The sequence below is a fragment of the Perognathus longimembris genome, chromosome 19, assembly GCF_023159225.1.
Source record: "Perognathus longimembris pacificus isolate PPM17 chromosome 19, ASM2315922v1, whole genome shotgun sequence".
Classification (NCBI taxonomy): Eukaryota; Metazoa; Chordata; class Mammalia; order Rodentia; family Heteromyidae; genus Perognathus; species Perognathus longimembris.
Genome location: NC_063179.1, coordinates 9,371,589 through 9,397,893, shown reverse-complemented (window position 1 = coordinate 9,397,893; position 26,305 = coordinate 9,371,589). Strand labels below are relative to the sequence as shown.

Genomic DNA, 26,305 nt, shown 5'->3' with positions numbered 1-26,305 from the left:
GAGTGTTATATGTGGTCAGTAGCTGCTTTAGACTATGGGGTCTGATTTACTCGAATCTTTGTAGCTAAACATATATGGCAAAAATGCCATTAAATAGGCTTTCATCACTAGCAATCAATTCAAATGCCAATAAATATAAAGCCTGGTACTCTGCAGTCCTAACCAAGTGGATCTTGGTTGGAGGACAGCCCAAGCAAACACCAAGATGCTAGTTCACCCAGTAATGATAGGTATGGTAGTTCATGCCTGTTATACCAGCTAATTAGGAAGCCTAAGTAGGAAGCTCATAGTGATGGCCAGCATGACACACATGCAAGACTTGATGTGAAATAGAACTGAAATAAAAAGGCTATGAGTGAGCTCAAGTTGGTAGAGCAGCAGTCTAGAAAGCTCAAGGATGGAAGGAGGAAGGGAGGGAGGGAGGGAGGGAGGGAGGGAGGGAAGGAAAAAGAGAGAAAAGAGAGAAAGAGATACAAGGAAAAGAAAAAAAGAAACATAACCAATATTTGAACTCTGAAATACTTTTGTTGAGTTCTTAATTAAATGGCATGCATTGTGGTTTATATCAAATATAGTTTCAGCTCTATTTCATGATAAATTTTAGTACATTAGGTTGAATTAGGAAATAAGAAACGATGGATCTGCCTTTAAAATCTTCTTCCAATTCTATAAAAGAAACCTGTACACCAACATAGAAATTCCAGGCAAAGTACAGTGCGAGCTGTGTTCTGACACCACAACATGGAATTCTATACAGCAATTCTCTGTAGTTCAAAGTCCTGTTGCTCTACGAACCTAAAATCTAGGTTACTAAAACTGGCTTCCTGAAACTTAGCGAAGGCCACATTTGAATCTTTGTTTAAGCTTGGCAGTGATTCTTTTCTAGGTAGGAAGCAGGCCTACATAATCAAATTGTAAGTTAAAAGTGTAATCATCCTGTTTGTTTTTCCAAGTAAGCACCTCCTGTGTTTAGCTAATTTACCTGTGTGAGCTATTGTGAAGTACCAGAGGAAGACTTACAGAATGCCCTAGAATGCTGGCAAGCAGGTGTCCGGATTCATTACCAAGATGGAGTCAAGACCTGCCCTACCCCCAAGAGTAAATTAAAATTACAAATGAAACGTAAGGCTTTCTAGATGCCAAGTCCAATCCTAATCCTAAAAACACTACCAAAAAAATTTCATCTTCCCAACAGCACCAATAACATCTTCCTCTTAGCCATGAGGGCATGCTAACTGATTGAGCTCATTGACTGTAAAGTAAGCAAAAGATCAAGTCCAACAAAATCTATTAGGGCCAAAAGACACCATCTAGGAGGTCAAAGGAGACCCGGCTAAGAAACTGCCAATGGAACAGAGTTCTCAGCCCAGTATGTGACACCTCAGAAGTCAAGATGTTGAGAAGACATGGGAGGAATTTAGTGCTTCAAGCTCTCTGTCGCTCTGCTCCTCAACTTCTGTTCTCATTTGCCAAGAGAGCGTTCTATGCAATCCTTCAGAAATAAAAGAGGAGACACGGAGTCTTAACAGTTTCTCTTCTTTCCATTAGTTCTGTTCAAAACACATCATCTGCTATAGAAAATCGGGATTTTTAAGGTTCAACAAGCATCGATCTCACATGAACAAGTAATCCATCCTAGACATCACTTAAACCTAAACCAAAGTGATACAAGAAGGGCTGGGCATTTGATCACATTTAAGATGGCCACTCGCTGTAGAGTACATGGTCAGAAAGCACAGACTCACCAAACGCATGGTCCCAGGAGTGTGTTCACATAAGAACATACATTGAAGTCGCTCTCAGTTGTAACATTTCAAAGGAAAGCAAATTCAAGAGTTTGTTTTTGAAAGGTACACAAAAATTCTTCATCCCAAGAGTCATAGCTATTGGAATGCACGGACTGGAACTCACATAGAAAACAACTTACCGAAAATCAGCAGAGAAAGAGATGGCAGTGAGGATGGACAATAACTATTTCAAGGAGACTTTGGACATGAGGTCATGGTTGACCTCATGCGTTCATGAAGCCATGCGCTGCTGATTCACACCTGTAATCCTAGCTGCTTAGGAAGCAGAGATCTGAGAATCACAGCTCGAAGCCAACCAGGGCAGGAAAGTTCATGATATTTTTATCTCCAATTAACCACCATTCCCATCCTGCACTTCCCACTCCCAAAAGGCTATCAGAACACACATTCAAGGAGCAGCCATTAGATTAGGATCACTGTAACCAAGAGTGTTGTTCTTTTAAATAAACACCTTAAAATATTGTCCAAAAAACTCTTTGGTGTGTGTGTTCTAAGCAAGTCACTGTTGTCTCAGAGCATGTGTCGAAGTTGTTTCTAGTTTATTTGCTGTCAGCATGCTGTGAATATTAAAGTCAGTCATCTGAATGGGTTAGGCACTTGAGATTCTCAGAGGTAATTAGTCTTTTTAAACATATGAACAGCCAACGAGACTTAGAAATCGATTTCCAGACCGAGGCAAAGTACAGGGAAGTCCCCAACCCCATTTCTTCCCATCCACTCTGGTCCTGGTGCAACCTTCAGGACCATCCTTCCCTCTACTGCGCTCCTAGCGTGTCTTCATCCTTTGCTCCCAGGAAACAAGAAAGCCTGCGTTGGCTGCCAGGATGGAAAAACAAGTGAAAACTCATTAACTGATCCCATTTTTTCCCTAAGGAAGGCTAAACAATTTAATCTGCACCTTTTCTCAGCTAATAAGTCAATTGTAAGATGATAATGAGAAAGTGGCATGGTCACATGCCCTTTTTTTCTACAAATAATTATTTTTCATTTTGAAAATATCAGAGAAAGTTTAATATTTTAAAGTATATATATATATTATAATTCTAATCACTCTCCTTATACAATCCAGCCTCTTATCTATTTAATTAATCCCACTTGGTAACAAGCCATATTCCAGAAGAAATGTAGGAAAGTTCTGCATTTTGCAGAGAGCAGGAAGGGGTATGAAATCAAGAAGGGGGCCTGGGAGGAGCGGAGGGGGTCAGTAGCAGATGCGGACCACCCCAACTCGTGTCTTGTTGCCTGTACCACCAAGGACCTTAGGGGCCTGCACTACACACCCATCTCTCCCTTCCTAAGACCAGAAACGTGGGTGGTCCTCTTGGTGCTTGCAGAGACTCTCCCTTACACCCGGTAGACACTTCCTTTTCCTAAGAAACAAGTGAGAATTTAGGAACGTTTTAAAACTCCTCAAAGCATACTTCCCTAACTTCTTCCTGCCCGGGAAAGTGGGCAATGTCCTAGCTAGCTAGACCAGGAAACGTCTTTTTTCATCCTCAGAAACAACTCCATAAAGTAGTAAATGGACAAAAAAAAATTAGATTTACATTTATTTCCTCCCAATCAAGTCTTAAGAAAATCCTATTGAATCTGGGAACTGGCAGGTACATTTTTCTTATTTAAAAAAATAACTTTTATACCCTAATGTTCAACTTTATAAAGGAGAAATGTAATCCTTCAAACTGCCACTCTAGCAAATGTAGAATAGTAAAATAAGATTGGTACTTGCTACTGAGAGCATGAATATGCAATTTTTGTTAAATATGTAATTTTTGTTACATTATAATCGAAAGATTTATATTTGAGTGGATATTTATACATTAGTATCCATTTCATGTTGCTATGACACTCTAGGAGATTGAAGACAAGAAGTACTTTGAGATAGTATTTATAATCAGGATACTCTTGCCTTGCAATCATTTACATGTCTCAGCGATGGTCTAATTATTTGTTCCTTTCTCTCCAGGAAGCTGGTGAAGGAACATGGAAAGGTGTTCTCAGCAATTCAAATCATCTAAGTTGTGTTTACGTTGTGTACACAGTCCTCAGCACACACCCGGCCCCAATCACCTCTTTACAAGCTCAACTACCACGAAACTTCCTAAAACAACCGCAGTTACCACAGACTACAGCATGATTTGATTTGCCTGCTGACACAAATCAGCTCATCCAGGATATTTCTGATATATACTAAGAAGTTTTGCTCGCATTAAAATAATCCATCCTATCAGTATAGCAAACTGAATTAAATTTTAGTCTTTCGATTTCAGGTCGAAAAGCCAGTAACAAAATGGCATTTGGGAAAAATAAAATCTTTCAAGATGGGTGAAATCACAAGTGTGGTTCAGTGTCAGTTCCTCTAAAAGTGGCTCAGGTGTTGGGACCCAGACTCCACTGCCAGAGATCTGCTATGAATATGAGCAAATAATCATTGTGGGTCTCAAATTTCCCTACTCATAACATGAAAAGATTAAAAGTTCATTCTCTTCCTGGATAAATAAAAAGATGTGAATACTTAAGTGAAATGCTACACAATGAGGGGGAGTAATGTGTTCTGCTAGTTATTATACAAAAAGTTAGACCGTCTTAAACCCTGAAAATTTAATTGACAACCATGTCATATATTTATGATGATTGAATTCCTTTGTACATGACTTCAACATATGAGAAACTTGTTAAGAAGCAGAAATAAAAAATGAAGCTAAAAGAATGAAAAGTTAGAAATAAAAAAAAATGTGTAACTGACTTTTTTTTTTTAATGCTTTCAGTTGCATTTGGGAAATGGTTTTGAGAATCCCGTGTCAGATTAAAAGTAATGAGTCAAGAGGGCCCTGTACATCCCAGATGACGTCATCACTGTCAGAGCAACAGGACGTCATTCGCTTCCCTGGTGCAGCCCTATTTGTCTGTGCTGTGGCTATTCATAAGGCGCTGTTATTTCCCCTTTCACACTCTTGGTGTGTCATCTAACAACTACCCAGGCTCCTGCCTGGGATGACCCAGGCCCTTCCAACAACTGTCACTCCCTTTTATCCCATCCAGGCCACTGAGCCTACGGATCTTCTAAAATCATGATTTCAAACACAGTTAAGTCAGTAAAAGGCTATTCATATTTCCTCCTAATTAGCCTGACCTTCAGTGCTGTGTTGTGTAGAAATGCTGAGGAAGAAGATAAGTAAAAAAAGAATTCTTAGACCTCTATTTCTAGAAAAAAATAGAACACTCTTTTTTCAAAGTAGTGATTTTAACTTAAAATAGAAACAACATAAAACAATTACCAAACTAGGGAAGCTAAATTAAAACAGCTTCTTTTCCCTTATTCTGTGTCTTATGGGGATGATTTAAACATTTTTCTTAATTCACTTTCCAATAATCTAGGATGAATTAAGTAATCTATTTCCTGTATATAAAATCCCTAATAAAACATAAAGAAAAGGGCTCAGGATGTGGCTCAGTGGTAGAGTGCTTGCCTAACAAGCACAGGGCCCTGAGTTTAAACCCCAGTACTATAAATTAACTAATTAAGAAATAATAAACTCATGCAAATGGAGGAAATATTTTCCTACCATCGCTGCCTCTAGAGCCTCTTCCAGAATTGTTGGTACTGTACACAGTATTTGTAAATCCCTCAGGAATACTCACTAAAGGCAAGTGAAGGCCAGGACACTATTGAGAGCTTTCCACATGTGGATACATTGTGTCTGCCACAAATCTGTCCACTGGGGAGAGGCTATAACACTCCCTGATTAGAAGGCTAGGTTCACTTCTTCCTCCATACAAGCTCAAGTTCTCAGGTTTCTACCCACAGACTCCTTTGTCTCCACCAACTTCACTAGAATTACTTAAACCATGTAAGGCAACTTCACTTGCCCCTAGGTTTGTCTTCTCGTGGGGAAAATAAGTATCTTGAATTGTATGTAGTGGATTAAGAAAATAATGTTAAAATAGTACAGGTGCACAAATGTAGCCAGACTTCACTATAATTGAAGGTGCTTAGCTCTTAACTCCTTCCCTTTGTCTCCCTTCCACTGGCCTTTTGGGGTCATCCTTGTTTAATGCTCCAATATTGAATTCAATGGGACTTTGGAAAGAGCCATTTCCTTCTTTTGGTTTTGACTGAACCCAGAAACTTGCAGTTTTAAATGTGTTCCTCCATGCCCATACCTTCTCATGACCTGAGCTCAGGACCTGATGAGATAGGTTCACACAAAACATCTTACAAGCTGCTTTCTCTTCAACTAAAGGCTAACGTCAATGGAAAAGCTACATCAAATGAAACAAAGACACAACATCATTTCTGCAGGGCTTTCAGGCAGATTCTAGGTGACTTTTGTTTGGAATTTCTAAGTGGGAAAGTTTCAGGCAGTTTGGTAGCTTTTCACACCAACTGCCTCGCTGTGTAACTGCAGGTGTGGGAGGTCATGGTGATTTTATACACAGTATGCCACAGACTCATGATCCCACCCAGAGAGAGAGCAGCAGAGGGAAGGAGATGGGGGGGGGGCGGCTCATGCTGAATACTCTCTCTACTCTCCTTATACCGATGGGATCTTCTCTGCCCCACACAATCGTCTGTATTTTTAACTTGTAGGAACTAAAGTGAAGCACTTATCTCCCTCTCCTCACTGCCTCAAGGTTCTCCAACCAGACACCTTCAGAGGTGTACAGAGTGAAAGTGGCCACCAATAAAGAACCTGAATCTTCACTCTATTTTTAGGCCAAGCTAAAGCAATGTGTGATGCGTCCAGAAGTCTGTTAGGTTCATCTCTCGCATTCTCCAGCCCCTCCGGTAGCCTGAGTTGGCCAATGACAATCGCCACAGCAAATGGAACCGTTGATGTGACCCAGTCCTCGGGAACAAGTAAGGGGAGGGGTGAGGTTGGAGAGATGGGTGAGAACATTGAAAGGGATGAAATTGACCAAGATGCATTTTTAGGTGAATAGCTAGCATGTATTTTAAAAATAGAAAACAAAATTCTACAACCCAATAACAAAAAATCTGATTTTAAAATGGACAAAGGATTAAAGACACTTTCCTACAAAATTATAGACAAACATATGAGAAGATGCTTAATAGCAGAAGTTAGAGAAAATGTCAAACCAAAATCACAGGGAAATGCCCACGTCACATACATTCATATGGGCATTTTTTTTCCCAGTCGTGGGGCTTGAACTCAGGGCCTGGGCGCTGTCTCTGGCTTCTTTTTGCTCAAGGTTAGCACTCTACCACTTGAGCCACTGTGTTACTTCCAGCTTTTTCTGTTTATATGGTACTGAGGAATCAAAACCAGGGCTTCACGCATGCTAGGCAAGCACTCTACCACTAAGCCACATTCCCAGCCAAGGGAGTTTTTTATTAACCCTCCCTTAAAATGACAAGTGTTAGGAGGATGTAGAAAAACATAAACCTTTGTGAATTTCTGGCAGGAATGCAAAATGGTAAAAAAAAAAAAAATAGTTTGGAGTTAGGCCCAGAGCAGGGGAGGAGAAGGTTGTTCGTGCCTGTAACCCTAACTACTCAGGAGACTGAGATGTGAGGATAGCAGTTCAAATCCAGCCCAAGCAAGACAGCCTCTGAGACTGTGCAGGATGCATTCTATTCGTAAATTGTTTTGTTGATTGCAAACTCCCTTCTACAACTGCTCTAAGAAAATTAAAAAAAAATTTTTTTTGAAAATCCACAATCACTGTGTCCTTTCCAGAAAACATTGCTAGCCCTGTCAGTGCCTGCGAAGTGTGTCCACATAAGCCTTTGGCTAGGGTTAAGACGACGGCAGTGGTTTAGGACATGAGAAGAAATAGCCCTACGTACCAGCAGAGCATCTAACCAACATCTGGGCCAACATGGAAGTTGTTCTGATAATAAGGTCTATGCTGTTTCCTTTAAATAAAACCACTGAACAGTCTTCTTGGGATGAAGAAGAGAAAGAGTAACATTAGATCAGAAGGGGCATTGAGTAGGTGAAACTACAGTACCATCACTGTTGCCTTTAGGATTTCAGTCTTCTAAGGCAGGTCTCATAGTGGCGTGCCAGCGGACTTGCTGGATGAGACCTAGGTCACCGAAATGGCTTGGGAGCCCTTCTATGTGTTGGTGGCAAGGGACTAGATTAAATAATAGTGTTTCCTGCCATCCTCATGCTCAAGTTGAGATGCTTGGAATGCACCATTTGTGCTTATTGAGTTTTTGTATCCGAGTGTCTGGTTGATTCTACTACTTACTTTGTGTTGCTCAAGTCTTTGGATTAAAAATAAAGGCTCGGGTCGGAGCTCTTCGGGAAATGGCCTTTGCATCCTGACTGTTTCAGGCTACTAACCCTCCCCACGCTGTGGTGGAAGTCACACACACTGTGGACACTTCTGGAGAAATACGTGTAACATACGTTCTCTGTGACACTTTCAATCCCACTTCTTATTGGCATATTTTACATAAATATTACTGCAGCATCAAGCAACACAATTCCAGAACTGAATAAAAATCACTGGCATACATTAATTGGTATATAAAACAAGAAAGTGATATCCTATTTCTCTGTAAGTTAGTATATTTACTACTCCACAGGCTGCTTCTAGAATATGTATACCTTCTTACTCTACACTAACAAAATCTAGACATTTCTAGTACGAAAAGTTCCCATACCATATGAAACTATGCCCTTTTCCTTTTTTCTTTCTTTCCTGTGGTTTAACCCCTAATGTCACTGTAACTGATTTTGGTACCCTGGATACTGTATATATATGTAGTGGAACTAGGGAAGGAAAGAGAGTATCAAAATCAAGAGACAAAGGATAAAAAGACAACTAAGACAACAGCAATACTTACAAAATGGTGTAAACCAACTGCACAACTCATGGGGGGGGAGGGAAGTGGGGAGGGGGAAGGTAGGGGAAAAATGAGGGAGGAGGTAAAAAGTTGACTAAGAAATGGACTCACTGCCCTACATATGAAACTGTAACCCCTCTGTACTTCACCCTGACAATAAAGAAATGAAAAAAGTTCCCATCCCCCAATAGTAATCATTAGTACATGTCAAGGATAGATCTAGCAGCAGATGATCACAATAGCTCAATAACTATGCACATATGACCACATAAGATGATGCTAAGTGAAATGATCTCAAAGTTACAGAAACAAGTGGTTTATCATTGTTGTTATTTTTAACACAGTGTGAAATTATTTCTTTTTTCTTCTGTTTATATTCCCTATAGTTCAGCTCCTGTTGTCACTGTATTTGATTTTGGTACCCTGGATAGTATATATGTCTGTCTGAAACAGTGAAGGGAAGGCGAACATCAAAATGGTGAGACAAATGGTAAAAGGCAAACCAATGCAACAGCAATACTCACAAGACAATATGTTGTAAATTAACTGTATAACTCAATGGCCCCTGGTGGGTTGGGGGGAGGGAAGGTAGAAGAAAAATGAGAGAGGAGGTAACAAGTTTGACAAGAAATGTACTCACTATGTTACATATGTGACTAACCCCTCTGTACATCACCTTAATAAAAAAAAATTTTAAATGTTCCCATCCACTGCAAAGTTCTTATTTGGAAAGTGAAATTTTGGATTAACACTTCATCTAGAATTGGCTGACACAGATTCAATGAAGTCTTGATTTCTGATCTATAGCAAGACCCAAACTGAATATACAGCAAGCAGCGTATGGCAAGCAGTGTGTCAGACTGGAATGTAATCTGCATTTTAACTGCAGCTGAATCATGTGATCAACACACAATCCTCTATTGGCTCTGTTTCTGTTTTATAATTGGAAAAAAATATATTTACCTTCTAAAGAAACGAGCAATCTTTCTTCATACAGTTCAACATGTGACTAAAGCATATTAACACATTGAACAATCATTTGTTATTTATTAACCAAAGGCTGTAAAAGCTAAACAGCCTCTATAGCAGACAGAATCCACTATTGAATTTTTGTTTTTGTTGGTCCTGGGGCTTGAACTCTGGGCTCTGGGCGCTGTCTCTGAGCTCCTTCTGATCAAGGCTACCACTTGAGCCACAGAGCCACTTCTGGTGGTTTTCTGGTTGTTAACTGGAGGTAGTCTCAGGGACTTTCCTGCCCAGGCTGGGTTTGATCAGAAGGAGCTCAGAGACAGCGCCCAGAGCCAGGAAGGAAGGAAGGAAGGAAGGAAGGGAGGGAGGGAGAGAGGAAAGGAGGCAGGGAGGGAGAGAGGGAGGGAGGGAGGGAGGGAACTGAAACTTCTTGTTGGATTGGGAAAAGTACCAGTAAAAAATATATACATATATGTAAGGAAAGCATTAATAAGCATATCACACAGTTAAAAAGTATTCTTCACAAGGTTAAAGAGAGGAAAGGAACATAAAATATCAGGTCATGCCTGACAATTCCTAATTTGAGCAAAGGATGGGCTTCTGTTCTCTAAATGGCCGCAGTGTTCATTTCAAAGGGAAGTGGCAAGGAGCCGTGCGGCCTGCCCGTGGTCTGGGTCCTCCTGCGCCTGTGCGCTCGGCCACAGTGACCGGTTGGGTTGTCAGGATTCTTCAGTGCCTGGTGATCGTTCCTTTGTTAGCGTGACTGTTGCCTGGTTCCTTCAGACATTCTAACAGCACCAACATCTCACGGCAAGGAATGAGAGAACCATAGTGACTGTCAACACGTGACTACGTTTCTAAGGCAAACCTTTTAAATACGATGAATAGAAATGTAGACACAACATTTTCAAGACAATGTAGTCCCTTGTCACAACAAAACATGTTCAGTATTGTATAAATGTTCTGAAGACATTTTTTATTTTAAAAGTGCACACAAAGAAACGTATATACTTGGGCTTCTATAACCCAATTATCCCCAGGAAGTGATTAAAATGCCACTTCATCAGCCCAGGGGTGTAGTATACACCTGTAATCCCAGCACTCAGGAGGCAGAGGTAGAAGGATCACAAGTTTGAAGCCAGGCTAAGCTCCATAGTGACTGCAGTGCCCACCTGAGCAACATAGTGAGACTTTGTCTCAAAGAAAAAAGAAGATTCTTTCTGCTAGATGTGTGTAATTCCATTGTATACATATACCACAATGTCTGGATCTATTTGTCCACTGAGGGACATTTGGGAAGATTCCTTATCATGGCTATGGTAAAAAATGCTGCAGTGAAGTTGAGCTGTACCATTCGAAAATGGAAAGGGTGAGGAAAAAATAATAATATTAAGCAAAGTAAGCCAGACCCAAGGAAAGATAGAGTGCATGGTTTCCCTCATTTGTGGCAACTACAACATGCCTGTGAATCTACAAGCACACTAGATAGTAAAAGAAAAAAACTACACTGGGACACGATAAATGATGCAGGACCCTCGTGAGGAGACAAGTTCCTCCCCAGGTGTGAAGATACTTGGCCTTGGGGAGGGGCCTGACACAGTACCCAGGGATACCCCAGGACACCAGGAAAGAGCGTTGCTAAAACTGCACATTGGCAGTACTAAATTTTACTTGTTCCTAAGACCCAGAAGTAGAGATAAGATGACCAATAAAGAGGAGAACTAAATCTACAGCACAAGGTTCTAAAAGGCTGTGAAATGTCAAAATGAAGCTTGTAAAAGACAGACACTTCCTCTTTGGATAGGAGAGGGAGCCCAACTCTGCTTCTGGTTCTCTGGCTCAACATGACTCTCGTTAAAATCACTATGGGCAAGTAGGAACTGTTCCAGACCAAAAACATTCAATACAAGCCCTGAGAAGTAAAGGTCGGATCTTGAGTCTTTGAAATAGACACTGAGCGTTCAGCTGTTTAGGTCTTTGTCTAGTCATTTAAATAAATGTCTATTCATATTTCAACACTCATGATTTCTTAAATTTGGGAGCAATAGGGCAGACAAGTTACAAACTGAATTTTATGAACCAAACACTACAGAACTGATTTAGTGGTCAATAAACCTAGAGAGATTGCATTTTGATAGAATTCTATGTGCAGAATAAAATACTACATTACAATGGCATAATAAACTTCTTACAGGAATGTGCATCAAGAGGCACATTTTAAACCTATATAGAGAAAAATACCTTAATTTTTAAGAGTTTCTTATTCTCTTTTACCATGCAGTCTGATCTTGGTCTTTAGGTCAAACCTTCATCTTTCCTCATTTATTTGGATTTCATTGTTTCTTTTATATATTGTTGCATTGTGCTGGAAATTTTAATAGTAAAATAGACCTACCGTCACTTGAATATTGACGTAAAGCTTTTCTTCAGTATTTATTCAAAATATATCTGATAGATGCAGAAGATTTTGTTTTACGGTTGTTAATGTGCAATAGGGCCATGAAAAAACATTACAAACTCACTGCAACTTTGAAGTTAGAAACTTGTAAGATGAAAGAATCAACACAACTATGATTATATCAACTGAGTGGGATAAATTCAGCTATCACTGAGTGGTAGGAAAAAAATGAATGCACTAAGTAACTGTCATTGCAATCTCCGTTCCACCCAATGAGACCTCACTAAGCTCCGAGGGGCAGCTTCCTCCAGGACAAGTACCCACAAAACAAGGGGCACACAGACACCCCTGCAGCCATACTGGAGATGTTCTCTTTGAAGTGATTCTGTACTTATTGGAGAGACCAAATTTTCAAACTGTGTGTCCTAATCGATTCCACACATTTTAACCACAAAGTCCTGAATTGCTGCTGATGGCGATGCTGCTATAAACACAGCAGGTGATGGGCGAAGGTTGACTGAAGGTAGACATTGGACAGAGCCAGCCCCCCCCTTACTATATCCTGGCACATGCATTAAAACTCCCCCAAATGGTGTATTATTCATTCCATCAATAGCCTAATATGCTTTTAGAAGCCACTGTGCATCAACTTCACTATTTATTTGCACTTAACTGGTGGTTCCTTCCAAAGCCTGTAGCATCTAACACAGGACTTCGTATGAACCACTTGCTCTTTCGGTCAATAAAGGAAGTGAACCACAGCCAGCTCAGGAAATGCAAGCTGATGAAATCATTTCTGAACCATCTTTCTCTCCCAAAGACCCAGGAAACTAATGTCTGCTCACTGGAAATCACTTAGGACTCTCAAAACCGAACCCGAAATCAAGTACAAGTAAACATTAATGGCAGTTACTTTTGCATTTATTAATGGGCCGTAAAGAACATGATGAACTTTGAAGCCATGACAGTCTTGCCAGTGACTAGAGGCTAAGGGAAGAGGCGGGACTCACCTACAACAGGAGCAGCTGTATTTACTTATTTGCTCCTTTGTTTTTGCTTTTGGAGATGTAGTCTCCCTATGGCTCCCTGAGGCTCGCCCTGAGCTCTTCAATTCTCAGTCAGCAGGAGTGATGAGATTATAGGTGTATGCCACCATGCCCAGCTAATAACTATCGCTTACTTCTAACAAAGTCTACCTCCAAACATAAAGGGTCAGTTAACATTTGATATGATCATCTAAAATGACCATTTGTTGATTTTTAAAGAAAACTGAGGTGTTACTAGATTAAACCCAAGGCATTGTACATGCTGGGTAAGTAAGTGCTCTACTACTGAGCTACCCAACAGCTTCATATTTTCATTTTAAATGTATCCTCTTTTCTGGCATCAACAGCGAATATTGTATTTCCAGTCCTAAAGTTACTCCCAGATTTAATTATTCTTGGTGTTTTGCATAATAAGACAGAGGTTCTAGAGAATGTTTACTGAAGTTTACTGAAGAATGCATTAATCCAAAGACAAATGCACAGGGTGTGCCTGTCTTTGGGATGCTACTGCAAAGTTGAGTTCCAAGAACACAGTGTAACATCCATGGCTCTGGTCACCTGACTCTTGACAATTCAAATACTTCTCCCCACATTTCCCAGCCAAAGCTCCACCTCACTTGCCCAACCTCATTCTCTTCCACACTTTTGCCTTCTTCCAATCTGAGCCTCTAATCTACCTGATGGAGCAAGAGTCCAAATTCGAGTCCTAGAATATGACTCTGACAGATAAATAAGGAAAATGGGGTGTTCCTTCGAATATTCTTGAGAAGATTCTGTCTTTCGTCCTCAAACTTGTCCCACGTAAGAATTCAAAAGATGTTTTTTTGGGGCTGGGGATATAGCCTAGTGGCAAGAGTGCCTGCCTCGGATACACGAGGCCCTAGGTTCGATTCCCCAGCACCACATATACGGAAAACGGCCAGAAGCGGCGCTGTGGCTCAAGTGGCGGAGTGCTAGCCTTGAGCGGGAAGAAGCCAGGGACAGTGCTCAGGCCCTGAGTCCAAGGCCCAGGACTGGCAAAAAAAAAAAAAAAAAAAAAAAAAAAAGATGTTTTTTCATAAGAATAATGAGACTTAGGATGCAAATGGAGCCATGCCCGGTGTGAGGCCAGCCTGGAAAGGAAAGTTCACAAGAGCCCTCTCTTGGCCACACAGCTGGGTGTAGTGACACACACCTATCATCCTAGACTAGATGGGAAGCTGAGATTGCAAGGATCGAGGTTCCAGGCCAGCCTATATAAAAACTTTCATACGACTCGGTCTCCACAGATGAAAGCTAGGGCCGCTGTCTAGGAGCTCAGTAATGGCAGAAAGTGTAAAATAGGTGTATCACAGCTCAGGCACAAGCCCAGGCAAAAAGTGAGACTACATCCAAATAAATAAATAAATAAATAAATCATCAAGAAACAGGGCTGGAGCTATGGCCCAAAAGTACTACATCAATCAGCCTATAAGAGCGAGGCTCAGAATTCACACCCTGACAGACAGGCAGGACTTTTTCCAGAGATTAATTGGAGGCCCTAGACTAGGGATCCAGATAACTTGAGGAAGTGGATGGGGTTGGGAGAATGAAGGAAGAATGACATTGAGGCTGACAATGATTGATGTGTATTGTACTCACAGACTGACACTTTTACCCAAACCCATCTACACAACTACTTAAATTTTAAAAAAGAAAAGAAATGCCAAGAAACCTAGCCCAGGCTAACCTAGACGCACAGTAGATGAACAGAAAGAGCATGGTGGTATTGGCTCCAGGAAACTCTCGTCCAGAATTAATACATCTTTGCTACTAGAACCATAAAGAAATTGGAATTATTTACTATGATTACAGCTGATTCTCCCAGGAATTCTCTGGCGGCCCACCTCTCCCCAAACTCTTCCCTGCTGTTCCCTTACCAACCCTTCTAGGTAGTGTCAGACTCAGCCAGAGGGGACACAACAGAGCAGCTGGTGTGGAAGAACAAGAGTGTGGCTCTTAACCAATACCAGCTCCATCAGAGCACTCTCCGTCTACACTGGGCCTTGGGCAACCCCACCGCTCACTCCAGCAACTTCAGTCCCTGTAGGGAGAGACACCAGACAGGTACTGTCTGGCTCTGTCAGCTCCCCGCTTACATAACATGAGGTTTCGATCGTTGTTCAAGGTTTACAGCCTGGGCGATGAGACAACACTGTTTTCAGAAGCAATCATTTTATATAATTAGGGTTCACGTTTCAGAAAACAGGTTTTTCTCTTTCAGTTCCAATGGAATTTTGATGGCTTGCCAGGAGTTTGGAGCCATGACTCAATACATTCTTTGAAAGAAAATATATGGGGTATGGGGTTAGCAGACCACGTTCAGCTATGTGGCCTGACCGGGGAAGTCATCTCAGCAAAACCAACCTCACCTGTACAGCAAAATAGAAAGGGAAGGGGAGGGGACAGTAGGTTATTACCTGAATTCATTGGAATATCTGTCACAAAGGACATACAGGTCAGCAGCTCACAACACATCAGTAAGTCTTCAGTGAGCATACTCCTAAAACTAAAATTCATGACCAAACTCTGTTCATACATTATAGAAAGTAAATCTAAATTTTAAGTAACCTTGAAATTTAAAAACAAAATGTTCACACAAGTTATTGCGTTCCCAATTAGCAAAGAAAGGGGAGCTGATTCATTATGATTACAATAATCACTTTCTTTCCTGTTAAAATCCCAGGTTACAGTTTGCTATATCGATGACCCTAATCTATGACTCTAAGAGTGAGTACATGTTAATAAATTCTTCAAAGAGAAGAACCGATGGTTTCTGTTGGTAAAGCATCATCACAGATGGAATGCCAAATAACCAAATTCAGCAGATAAAGGAAAACACTTTCAGGGAACAATAAAAGGGAGATTTGATCAAGAATCATGGTATTAGCTTGTTTACTCTGGAAAGCAATGTGGAGGTTCCTCAGAAAACTAAACATAGAACTACCTAGGACCCAGCAATTCCACTCCTGGACATTTACCCAATAGAGCACAGACAAAAACAGTTAAGCCATCAGCACAACCATGTTCACTGCAGCACTATTCACCATAGCCAAGATACGGAATGAGCCCAAAGGCCCCTTAATGAACTAAGTGACAAAGAAAAGGTGGTACGAATGTGCATGGAATTTTACTCATCTAGTAGAAAGAATGATGTTGTACTATCTCTAAGGAAATGGAAAGACTTGGGAAAAAATTATATAAAGTGAAGTAAGCCAGACTCAGAGAAACAAAGGTTGCATAGTTTCTCCCACTCGCAGTAGCTAGAATGTGCCTATAAATCTACAAGTAAACACACAGGATGGTATGCAAGTGGTTGCAAATGAATTAACTGAAGTATAAAAGACTCTATGGAGAGCTCAGAGAGTATCATCTTTTAGAAGAATTAAGTCAAAGCACAACAACATCAACAGTGGGAAATGGGTCCATCCAAAGGAGGGGGAGGCAACGGGAGAGAAGAGGAATGAAAGAGGGAATGGGAGGAAAATGCTGTCAAGAATTCATTGTATATACCAAAAGGTAAGAAAAGTGGAGGAAGCAGTGAGTGGAAGAAGGGGTGAAAATGCTGAAGGGCCACTGATGAAGACGGATCATACTCATCCGGCACCTCCTTTGTCAAGCTATTTAAAGGTAATCCATAAAATAAATAATGATCTTTAAAAAGATGCATTATAGTCGTAAATTGACACGTCACACTGAAACTCCTTTGTGCAACTACTTAAAAGACGAAAATAGATAGATAAATAAATAAATAAATAGGAAAAATAACCAGATGGAAAAAATACACTTTAAAATGTTTTACAGCCCAAGAACAATTCCATTTAATCTACTCTCAGGAGACAGAGCCTTCTTCAAACTGTATTTCTTGTGACTTCCTTTATGTTAGATTTCAAGGTAGTGGCAAAAAACATGTGACCAAGTATCGTATTATCTTTTGCTCAGTTCATCTATTTGAGGTTTGAGAATAGTTATTTTAAATTGAACTGTCTTTTCTAGAGGAATATTTCCTTTTCTATCCACAGCTATAAATTCATATACTCATACACAGACAGACTGGACATCCAAAGTGGGGCAGGAAATTTCAAACCACACAGCAACCTGAGACTGGCCCGGGCACCGTACACTCCACATGATGCCTGGATGCTCAAGAGAATCTAATACAAGCTTGGAAGTAATAGGAAGTTATGATTCACAAGTCTGTCTTAACAGGGAAAATCCTAGTGAACTTATTATAGTATTAAGTGGGTAGATTATTTTACTGTATCATTACCATGAGACAGAAGGACCTAAAATAGACTACACTGAACCAAAGGAAGGAAGAATCTTCTAGAATGAATCCTCTTGTCTCTCCTGACCCTGCAACTGTCCCTCAGGTTTCTGCTCCCCAGCAAATCAAAGGAACTGAGTTCCTTCACTAGAATTTCATGTATCAAAATTTCTTGTATCATGTAACAAATACCAATGGAGAAAATTCTTCAAGCCCCAAACAGTTTACATTCTGAGTAAATAATGAGTCCAAAACAAATTAGATACTGCCAATTAGAATGAACTGTCACATGAAAGAAAAAAAATCAAAGAAATCAAAGATCTAGCTTCAGTTCTGTAGAAAGACATTAATCAGAGTCAAAGGATATACTAAAGTTATCTAAGACCACCCATAAAATAGAGAACATCTACAAAGACAAATATCAGAACGTGCCAACAGAAATAATCTGCCCTGTGTAATAGCTACTGAAATAAAGATAGACAACACAGGTGGTGCCTTCCGACCATTTTTACATAGGCCTTCTTCTTCTTTTTTCCTTGAAACCTAAAGTGTTTTAGGATCAGGATCAAGCATTATGTATACTAAAATTTCTATATGCTAGATCACATGACTTACACTTTGCAATGATTCAAATCAAAATCTGAGAAATAAATGGCAATTATTTAAAATCCCCATTGATTAGTTTATTACAGACCCCCTTTATTCACAGACTGGCTTGAAGGGCTGTGGTACTTTCTTGTTAGTAATAGGTTTTTCTGTTTTCTGTTTTGAAATATTGCTAGAAATAACAAAACTACACTTCTAAAAATACGTATAAGAATCTAGACCATCTTCGTGGGGGAAAAAAAAAAAAAAAAACCCTGTCTTCTTTTACTTGGCATTAGTGAAGCTCCATGTCATGGTTCATTATAACAGAGTCTGGTCAGCTCACCAATCACTCTGACATCTAGAGGTCTTTTGTACCACAAGACACATTTTATTCTCCGTACTCACGACAAAGTCAGTGGTCAAATCAGATAAATCAGGCTCAATGGTAAGTGGGGACATATTTATTAGATATCCCCATTCCTGCAACACATACAGCCCAGCTGCCTCTAGCAGGGAAGAAAGGGTCCATTACAATTCTCTTCTCAACATTGTGCTTCTCCAATTACAAATAAATGTAAAAAGCTGTTTTAAACAGGAATAAAGAACCTGCTTTTAATTCTTTAAAAAATTAACTGTGATCATTATAATCAGTACTCATATGCAGACAAAAGGTTAAAAATCGACCTCGTTTGTTCTCTTTCATAAGAAAAGTAAATTTCCACAAAGATCCAGGCTAGTTCAGATTTTTAAAAAATTCTTAAGTGGGAGCATCTAAAGATTTATAATTAGAACACATTGTTTAGCTACCAAAATACAAGTTCTTTTATAATGCCTTTCTGAAATACCCACACACCTTTTCATAATACAAACAAAAACATCAAATGCAGTAATTAAGGATGACGAGTCAAGAAACCTCCTGAGTATATTAATGGTTTTCTTACTATTAATTAAACAAATGTATATAACTCTGCTAATAATCTGACTATCCAGACTTAACCTTAACCACAGATTCCAACCTGGAACCACACAGATGTTGGGGTATATAGAGACTACACTCAAAGCAACTTGAAATTCTCAGTTTGGTAATCAAGAGACTCAAGAACTTTCAGAGTAGTTTTGAATAATTTAGATTGATTTGAGTGACTGGGAAAACCCAGATTATTCGGAATTTTCGCAAGAAAATAACATGGGAGAAAAAAAGAGACTCTAATTTCATACTTTCTATTGATTCTCCTAGAGCCATTACATGAATAAAACATCTTTGAAACAAGAAGTCCCTTTCTCTCCCTAAAAGATTAGCTACATAAAAATGTAGCTAATTAAGCCAGAAGCCAATGGCTCATACCTGTAATCCTAGCTACTCAGGAGACTGAGATTTGAGAATCATGGTTCAAAGCCAGTCCAGGCAGGAAAGTCAATGTTTTGACATTCTAGGAAAAAAATGTTAATTACAAAAAAAAGTTTTTCCAGCACATACAGCATAAGCTGTAACTTAAAAAAAAAAAAAAAAAAAAACAACCATCACAGCTAGGCACTGAGGCTCACACCTGTAACTAGCTACTCAGGAGGCTGCGATGGGAAAGATCAGAGTTCAAAGCCAGCCTCGCCACAAAGTTCCAGAGACTCAATCTTAACCAATGAACAGTTGAGCACTGTGATACAAACCTACCCCTCTCAGCTATGTAGCAAATAGATGTATAAATAGTTAAGTCTGGGGAAATATGACTCTTTTAAAAACAGCAACTAGCAAAAGAGGCTGGGGGTATGGCTCAAGTGGCAGAATACCTGTCATACAAGCTCAAGGGCCCGAGTTCAAACCCTAGTTCTGCAAAAAGAAAAACAATGGCATTACTGATTTCCCAAATGGAAAGCTCAGGACGGAGGCTGCTTCAGCTACTAGACACTGGTGCGAATTGTGGCTACACTTAAATATGAGCACAGGGATGAGCACATTTAGAGATGAAGTAAGATCTGACAGCGGAACAACAGAGAACCATCCAAAATATGTTCACCAGAATGTAGACTAGCATGGAGCCACACAAACTAAAATAATCTACAGCACCTGAAAGCAGGCCAAAGGAAGTTGCTGACCCCAAGGCCCTGGCTAGTCTATGCCTAAGACAACTTCATGGTCAGCAGGAAACAGATCCCGTTTTTCTGATGCTCCTTTCCAGAGAGCGCTGCCAGAGGACCACAGAAGTGCCAAGTATTTCTCACATCTTCTGCAATCAATTAATCCCAACGCTCACATCTGAGGTCCAGCGAATCTAAAGCTAAATGGAGAGATGAACTAAGGCTTGAGGTCCCAGAACTGACTGCCTGGCTTCCCTTCTTCCCACTGTTCAATACAGAGACACACACACACACACACACACACACACACACACACACACAGTTTCATCAGTCAACCTAAGGCGCTAAACCACCATAGGCTGGCTTGGGTACTGACCCCAGAACCCACTGGGCCACTTCAAAGTGGTTTCCCAGTACTGCTAGTGAGAGTTACTACTGTGGATCAGTCTCAGTGCTTCAGAGAACACAGAAAACACACCCAATGCAGTAGTAATGAATTCACCTAAGTCTTCTGAGTGACATGAAGACACAGTAACAGGTGTAGACTCAGTCCTCTAGAGCAAATAAAACATAACAGTACTGGGATTGTGACATGTTGTTGATGTGTAAGGAAGTCAGGATCTGTGTGACCTCAGAGATACTACAAGAGACTTCCTTACGCCCCAGCAACTGGAGCCAAAGCGCCCCATTCAGAGACTGCTACTTCGTAGGTTCAGAACTTTCCTAACAATCCAACATTGGGAAGTGCAAGCAAGTTTCATAAGAGCACATAGGTTTCAAACAGTTCAGCTCTACAGAGGCTGAGAGGGAGCCACACTGTAGTTTTTTCTTAGTTATATTTTTAATTTGCATATACTAGTTGTACAATTTGTTTTAAATCTTTTGCAGAAAATTCCCGACTGTAAAACAGGGCAATGTCAGATTCTTCTAAATTGATAAAACTTAACAGAATAAAAGGAGCTACACATGTGTTGTAGTTCATGGTAATTGTTAAAACTATTAATAGTTGATCAAAGAATGTCGTCTTATTCTAAGGCATAATAAATTGTTATTCCTTTCTTGTTTAACCGAGTGAAATGGAGAGAGGTGCTTTCTTTTAGAGCTACCCCTTTACCCTTAAAATGTGGCATGCTCTGTATTTCGTAGCAAACCATGTCTCTCTCTACAATCTCAGTGAAAGTCCCTCAGGACTATTTTTTAATATAAAAATGGAGTCATAAAACCTGAGTTTTCACACTTGCTCATGTAACCAGTCTCACAAGCTGTCTTCAAATGCTCCAACTCTTGGTTGGAGCCATCGCTTTATTTCTTTGTTGTCCCATAGGCCTGACGGGGCTGAGCACAGCCCTATGTGTGGGAGAAAGGGGATCCCGGGCGCCTTGTAGTGGAGCCAGATTCTACCTCCATGCCCTCAGGGCTTTACAGGACCGTCTTTAAGTGGATTAGCAAAAGGGTATCAATTCAAATCAATGTCACCCCTTCTACCATTCTCCCCCATCTCTCCCAGGCCCAGCCATGCCTTGAAGTTATCTGCTTCCATTTTCACATATAATCATTGAGGATTCTGACTGTATTCACCCACCCTCCCATTCTCCATTCATCTCCCCACCCGTGGCCTCCTGCCCTCCCTACAGTACATGTCCCAGCTTCCTGGTTTTCGTTTTGTTATACTGTAAGTCCGTTCTTGGAAGGAGTTATGCTAAAATCCTCCCCTGCATATACCATACTTTAGTTAATAAGTATGTTTGAACATATGTTTATAGTTTAGATCTTACTTCTACATATGAGAGGAAACATGTACCCTATGTTTTGTTTTGTATTGACTAAAATGTTTCCGTTGACACAAATATGAACATAGCTGTCATGGGTCATCATACTATTTCTTATTATTTTCTTGTGCAATAGAGTAACTATCATCCTGAGCTCACCCAGCTGGTATATTTTAAATGTCGATCTCTGTAAAGCTTGGAATGCTGCCTACTTGGCATATACTAAGTACCAGGCAAGCCAGTGTTCAACAGACTGAAAGATTTTATTTTGTAATAAAATTATAATTGTAAGATTGTAAGATGCTTTGGGGCTCTTTTTAAAAATAAATCTTTGTCTAATTTCATCTTCCCTGTAATGGTGGTTTTCTGTTATCAGTTCAGAATTTATCTAATATACTGGTTTAGCAGGTGCCTTAGTACATTCCTTCCTGCTTCTCTAACAAAATACCTTAGACTGAATCATTTTTAAATAATTTATTTCTCACCATTGAGGAAGCATGCAAGTCCAAGATCAGAGACAAAAGCAAAGTCAGATGCTACAGGAAACTTCGTACATAAGAACCCAAGGTCATTAGTGAAGGACTCCTGGCTCGGGGCTTGGGCATTTCCCCAAACACCCTTTCCTCCACATTGTCTGGGTATTAAAGTCTAAAACATAAATTCCAGAGGAACACAAATATACACGCAACGCATACAAGAGGGTCATTTGAAAATCACATCTCTATAAAACATCTTCCATGAGAGGACTATCAAATAACGAAGAGGAAATTACCTCACAATACTGGAAAAACATTTGAATTGAAAGAGTTATCAAAGATTTCACAGATCGGAGCAGGGAGGTGAGGGAGGAGAAGAAAAATCCCAGACTGGAAGGGTTTTACTTCGCTAATAATTTAAGCTCGTGTTTTCAGCTATAAAAGGACTTTATCACAGGCAAACATGTCATCAATGGCAGAATTCCTCACTGAATCCGGAACACAGTCAGCCTGGTGTCTCAAGAATCTGAGTGTGATTTTGAGAACCTTGACCTCAACCATCTGAGCATTCCCTTGAGGACGCTGTCACATGGACCCAAGGGTGGGGCTGCGGTCCATAGCTATCATAGCTATAAGGCCTTCTGTCATGTGTATTAACATCTATTAACTCTGCTCTACTTCATTAATTTAGGAACCTCCAATATGACTTACCATAGGGAACAAGAGAAGTTTGCACACACACACCATCCCTTCTTTGAGAAAGCGTGAAAGGCAGTGATATTCAGCCAATTGTGGGTCGATTATTCAGGTAAGGAAGAGTTGTATAATTTTCTTCTCCGACTCACTAGGACACTATCTCATGTGAACCACACTAAGGTGGCTTCTTACGTGGCTACACTGAACGATTTTATAAAGAATGAAAACCACTATTTTTCCTACCCATTTATCAATGACCTAGGCAGTCCTCCTTGGAAAGGAAAGATGCTTCAGGTTGAATGAAAACAAGCAACACTGAACAGAAGATAGGTGTTGAACATCTGACCCTCAAAAAAGAAATGTGCATATTCTTGGGAAAGTTAGGAAACCATCTTTAAATACAACTCACAGTAAGCTACGCCTTAAAAAGTTATCTAACAGGTGTCAGGCTGAATATTTATCAGATGTTACCAACAACTCACAGTGCCAGAGAAGAGGATAACAAGCTAAAAAGAAAATATGGCAGGAGAAGAGGAGGAAAGAAAGGAGAGGACTGGTTCAGGAAGAAGCCGGCCCTACTTCAGCGCAATCAACTGAGACAATGTAGAACCAGGCAACTTTTTTCCCCTGGCTCTGACTGGTTCCCAGGCACTTGAGCCAACTACCCAACACAGAACGTGAAAACATTCTGCATATGGTCCTGGAGCACAGCATGGGACGCCTCTAGCATGTAACTACACGCTGCATCGCATACACATCAAATTATTCCCAAGATAAACACTGGTAGGTGTTAGCTGCAAGGGAGAGTGAGAAGGCTCAAGCTTCTTTGAAGTTTTATTTTGGTCAAATAAAAACTAAATAGCCAGCTACGTAGATGGAGTTGGTTGAAAACAGTGAGCATACTCGCCCACAGAAGATACCTGAGCAAACACCTTTCCAAGCTTGAGAGAGAGTGAGGAGAAATCCAGTGCTGTTCTGAAAAAGGAGAGCAGATAAAATTCTGAAAAGGAGAAGGCACTGGACAGTGCATTAATGTCCCTAGCAAAAGTGTTCCAAGTCACAAGGCACATGTGTTTCTGACATGAATATCACAGGTCAGAAAGGATGTCAGTTGTGCACACGAACACAGATCAATTGATTAGATGCATCCACATTAAGAATGTGATCCATAAAAGAGAAAGCATAAGAATCCCCCAAAGAAGCATTTATTTCATAAAAACAGCCTCTCCCATACTCATCGTGTCTGTGTGGGCTTCGCGGCACAGAACGATAAGCACTCTCTTCACAATGCCAGGTCTGGGGCAGCCACATCAGAAGGCAGACTCCAGACACCGGAACGCCCCCTCTCCAGGGCCTACAGCCGCCAGAAGGCCAGCAAGCTCGGCCAGAGGCTGAGGAAGGTCTCCTTTGTCAAGTGAAAAACCACCCACGTTACAGACCCGCTATTTTAATTCAGAAAAACATTCCAGATGAGCAAGGAGAGCTCTTTAGGGCCCTAACTGGACAGGCTTATCAGTTTTCTTTACTACGCCACCATGAAGAATTCTTGGTTGTTTACTGCAGTGTGGGCTGGAAGATTCCATTATATAGAAACGTCCCAGCCTTTGAGAATTCCAGGGGCATTAGGCAGTAGCAGAAGCAGACTTTTCTGGTATGCAGAATTGAGATTTTATTTCCATCAAGACAGCCTATTACTAATTTTTAAAAGATATGGCTGGACGTGGTGATTCATACTTGTAAACCTAAGGAACTAGAGACCAGGAGGATAGAAGATAGAGATCAACCCAGGCAAAGGAGTTTACAAGGCCCCATCAAAACCAATTTTTACAAGCAGAAAAAAACTAGGCAGAATGGCATACATCTGTTATCCCAGCTACGTGGAAAACATAAATAAGAAAAATCACAGCCTAGGCTGGTCAAGTAGCAAATTCAAGACACTGTCAAAAGAACTAAAGGGAGCCTGGCTGATATTTCAAATGGTTGGGCATCTGCCTGGTAAATGTTCAAACCTCTGTACCATAAAAAAAAAAACTTTCAGAATTTTCTTAAGCTATCACTCTAATTTTAAAGAGGTGCTACCATAGTTGAACTATTTGTCAAGTCATTCCTGTTATGAAAATATTTGCAACAATGTCATGAAAACGAAACTTCCAGGATTTTCTCTCCAGACATACTCAGCATATGACCATAGTGATTAAGGTTCTCATTTATCATCAGAAAATTGACTACAAATGATTTAGCCAAGATCCCCCAAAAGGATTTAAGTACATGTAATAATACACTACTTTGGCTTTTCTTTTAATGAGGTAAAATAGTCTCAATGTTTAATGCATTTATTCACATTCAGTAATTATTCTGGGGGAAGCACTGAATGAAGTTTTAGAAAAACAAAAATCTTCGAGACGGATTTGACAGGATTTCAGACACCCAGAGATTCCCTGTGAAGTTAAGAACACAGGGAACGCAAATCTAAGGCTAGAAGATGAAGGAGACCTAGAACACTGGTAAGAGATGGGTTACTAACTTCATTCTAGGTTTGTTGGGATATCAAAAGAGAGATGCCAATAGTGCAGCCTCCTCCTAAGTAATTTGCAGTTCAGGAGTAAAGAGCAAAAGTGACATTGCACACCTGTGTAGATACATAGGAAAATATAATTTCTGTGGAAAACATTAAGAGGAAAATGATCTGATTTCGGTGTCATCACAGCAAACCCCCCTAGCTCAGGAAGCAACTCTGGAATTCACTTTTACAAGAGACATTTTTTTTCTAAATAGACCAATTTTCATTCCTTGTCTTTGAAGAAGGAAAGACACCCTCCTTCATTGTTCCCCCTCTTGCAATTTCAGAGTTACTTGCAAGAGCCCCCAGATTCTATATTTCTCTACAACAAAGGACCAACACCATTTACTCCTTTGGCTAAACAAAAAGCTTCCTTTCCCTAAGAATATGCAGGAACCTGCAAACCACTGCAAGCTTTCCTTAGAATTCAAGAGAGACACCCCAGTAGTTCTTCCTGTACCCCAAGCCTAGTAGTCATAGGAGAGGTCCACTTGGGGTCATCGAGGGTCAAGACCAATGACCACAGGACAACACTGTTTAGGTAAAAAGCATGTTCTTACTAGGTGCTGACAACCACAGTATTTGGAAGGCTTTTTCTTCCATTTCTAATCCCAAGTACTTGGGTTTTGATGGAAGTTTTAAGGCATTTAAATGTCTCTCCTAGCTAGTGATTAAAACCACTGAACTAAGTATAATTGATTCTGAACTCTCCCATCTCTACCTTAAAACTCTTTAAAATAATAGATGATAGATCCTGGGATATCTCTCATGGCTTAATCAGTGAATAAGATCCACAGACGGTAGAAAAAGGAGA

At 40.3% G+C, this 26,305-nt stretch overlaps 1 protein-coding gene across 3 annotated transcripts in view; it reads right to left on the bottom strand.

Annotated features, from left to right (window-relative positions):
- Window positions 1–26,305, bottom strand: part of Basp1 (brain abundant membrane attached signal protein 1) — a 45,487-nt gene that overhangs the window by 2,418 nt on the left and 16,764 nt on the right. Inside the window, exons 1-2 of one of the 3 annotated variants that reach the window (XM_048368211.1) lie at window positions 16,904–16,909; window positions 12,723–12,724 (exon numbers count right to left, since the gene is read on the bottom strand). The exons of the other annotated variants lie outside the window; for them this stretch is intronic. The gene's annotated coding sequence lies outside the window, so the exon portion shown is untranslated. Of the gene's footprint in view, window positions 1–12,722; window positions 12,725–16,903; window positions 16,910–26,305 lie in introns of those variants that run through there. 3 annotated transcript variants of the gene reach the window in all.